The following is a 2,883-nucleotide window of genomic DNA, read 5'->3' as shown; positions in this document are numbered from 1 at the left end:
AATGATGTGAAAATTTGCCCCCTTTGAATTCTCTTTTCTCAAATATTTTTGAACAAAATAATAAATGAGGCACTAATAGTATGAAGATAAATGAGACATGACACCTAGTAATAACAAGTTTTTAGTATATTTGGGGAAATGAGAACCTGCAAGTAGCTAAAATACAAATTAGATTGACAGGTGATGAGATAAAAACAAATAAAATGTTTCAGGAACCTAGAGTTGGAGGTGTTTTTGTTTTTTGTTGTTGCTATTATTTTGTTTTGTTTTGTTTTCTGCATTGGCTATAGCTGGGTAAGGTTTCACAAAGAAAATGTCATTTTATGAATACAGATGGGAGACAGTTGGAAATGTAGATCTGGAGTTGAGAGGAGTAATAATGTCTAAAGGTAAAGATCTGAGAAGTCACCCACAAAGGAGATAATAGAGATTATGGGTACAGTTAAAATTTCCGATAGTCAGGGAGAGATTATAAAATAAAGAAGAAATCTAGATTTAATCTCTAATGTCTGGTATAAACTGCTGAATCTTTGTCTTATTTCATGTAGAGAACCAGAGGGTAGAAATAATTAAAGTTCATTTTGGCAGATTTTATTGTTGATAATTGCAGAATTGTTTATATAGGATTACCTCTCCCATATAAAATGATTATAAATTTAGGCAACTTTTAGAAAGCACTTGAGAGAAATCAGTTCACATATCATGGAGAAGCCAAAATTTAAGCAGAAAGATTTGGTCTTACTAATTCAAAGAGCAGTAGGAATTTCAGCTTCATTATAATTTTATGGGACCACTGTCATATCTATGAATCATCACTGACCGAAACATTATGAAATACATGACTGTATTAGCCTGAACTAAGCATGCACAGGGAGTCACCCAGGGACTCAGCAGAAGTTAACAATTGGAAAGATTTCACTTGTTGCCCTTCACAGGAGAGAGAGAATTTAGAGTCAGAATGCAACTTAACTGTCTGTTAGAACAAATATCAACACTTTTGAAAGGATTTTCAAAAATCCGGAAATTCTACATGTCATCCACAATATTCAGTATAAAGTCAAAAATTACTAGACATGCTGTCCTCTTAAATTGAAAAATGTGTCACATAGTCTACAGAAGGGCAGTTAATAATGCTCAAGACCAAGATAAATGAGATGTTGGAATTATTGAACAAAGTCTAAAGAAAAATTTGATAATAATAAATTAACAGATGGAAACTATTATAAAGAACTAGATAGAATTTTTGCAATTAAAGATACAATATCTAAAATAAAACATTTCGTGATTGGCTTAACAGCTAGATGTTAAGACACCACTAGGTATCTGTGAACTTAAATATAAATCACTAGAAAGTGTACATTCTGAAGAACACAGAGAAAAAAGATTTTTAAAAATAAGCAAAACCTTGGTGACATGTGAAACAATATCAAGTGGATAGGACAGAAAGAAAGAGAGAGACTATTTTCCAAATTTGATGAAAAATATAACCTAAAGATCAGAGAAGATCAGTGAATACTAAGTAGGTTAAATACACACAAAAACTACATCTATATAGATCACAATAAAACTGATAAAAAGAACAATGGAAAAAATTTTTTGAAAATGGCTACAGAAAAGTAACATATTAAGTACAAAGATATAAATTATAGTATTTTTTTTCTTTTCCTAAGAAACAATGACAGCCAAAAGATGACAAAACATCTTCATATTGCTGACATATGAAATCCGGCAGCCAGGAAGTCTATATCCACTTAAAATATTCTTCAAAAATAAAGATTAGCATTTTAAGATAAAGAAAAATGGGCACATTCTTCTATATCAGACCTGTACAACAAAATATGTGACAGGAAGTTCTTCTGGCTGAAAGATAGACACCTTATGGCAACTCTGATATACTAGACAAAATGAAAAGCACTCCAAATGATGCATTTAGGTATCGAGATTACATATTTCTGCTTCACCTTACTTCCCTAAAGGATAGTTGAAAATGTTATGACAACATACAGTGAACTTTATAATATATGTAGACTTAACATATATAAAAACATTAAGATGAAAGATAAAATTGGTAGGCAAAACTATAGTTACAATGTTCTTACATTTAAATGAACTAGAACAATATTAATTATAAGTAGACTGAAAATTTTAAGATTCATACATAATCTCTTAAAAATTAGAAAAACTAAACCATCATATTAAAAAATATTTAATTGACTCAAAAAAAAGAAAAGGAGAAAAAGATTAAAGTAATTAATTAAATACAGATGAGATAGACAAAAAACAAATACCACAATGATAGACAAAACTACGTTAATATTAATATTGACTATAAGTGGTAAAAACACTTTGTTTCTAAGGCAGAGATTGTCAGAAAAAAATTTTAAAAATGAGACCTCAATTTTTGCTGTATAGAAGAGATGCACTTTATATAGAAAATCAAAGATAAGTGAGAAGTAAATATATGGAAAAAGTTATGCCGCAAAACAATAGATATAAGAGAACTGTCATGCTGTCTTGGTAATACAAAAAAATGACTTAAAGACAGGGAGTAGTTACCAGAGAAAAAGAGACTTTTTTTTTTTTATGATGAAATGATTCATTTTTTTTATGATGAAATGATTCATCAAAAAGGAATAAAATCTTAAAGTCTATGTACCTACCTACAAACTTTAAAAATACACAGGCAAAAATTGATGCAACTGAAAAGAAAAATAGACAAATCAACAATCAGAATTGGAGATTTTACCATTTCTCTCATGGTGATTGATACAACAATTATACCAAGGATTAGTAGTTTTATGGAAGAATTTGCACAACACTATTGAACAAATTGACCTGAGTGAACAGATACCCAATACATATTCCTTATATGTGTTCATGGAA

Source organism: Rousettus aegyptiacus, unplaced genomic scaffold (genome assembly GCF_014176215.1).
Source record: "Rousettus aegyptiacus isolate mRouAeg1 unplaced genomic scaffold, mRouAeg1.p scaffold_m13_p_12, whole genome shotgun sequence".
In the NCBI taxonomy this organism is placed as follows: domain Eukaryota; kingdom Metazoa; phylum Chordata; class Mammalia; order Chiroptera; family Pteropodidae; genus Rousettus; species Rousettus aegyptiacus.
This window is presented reverse-complemented; position numbering follows the sequence as displayed.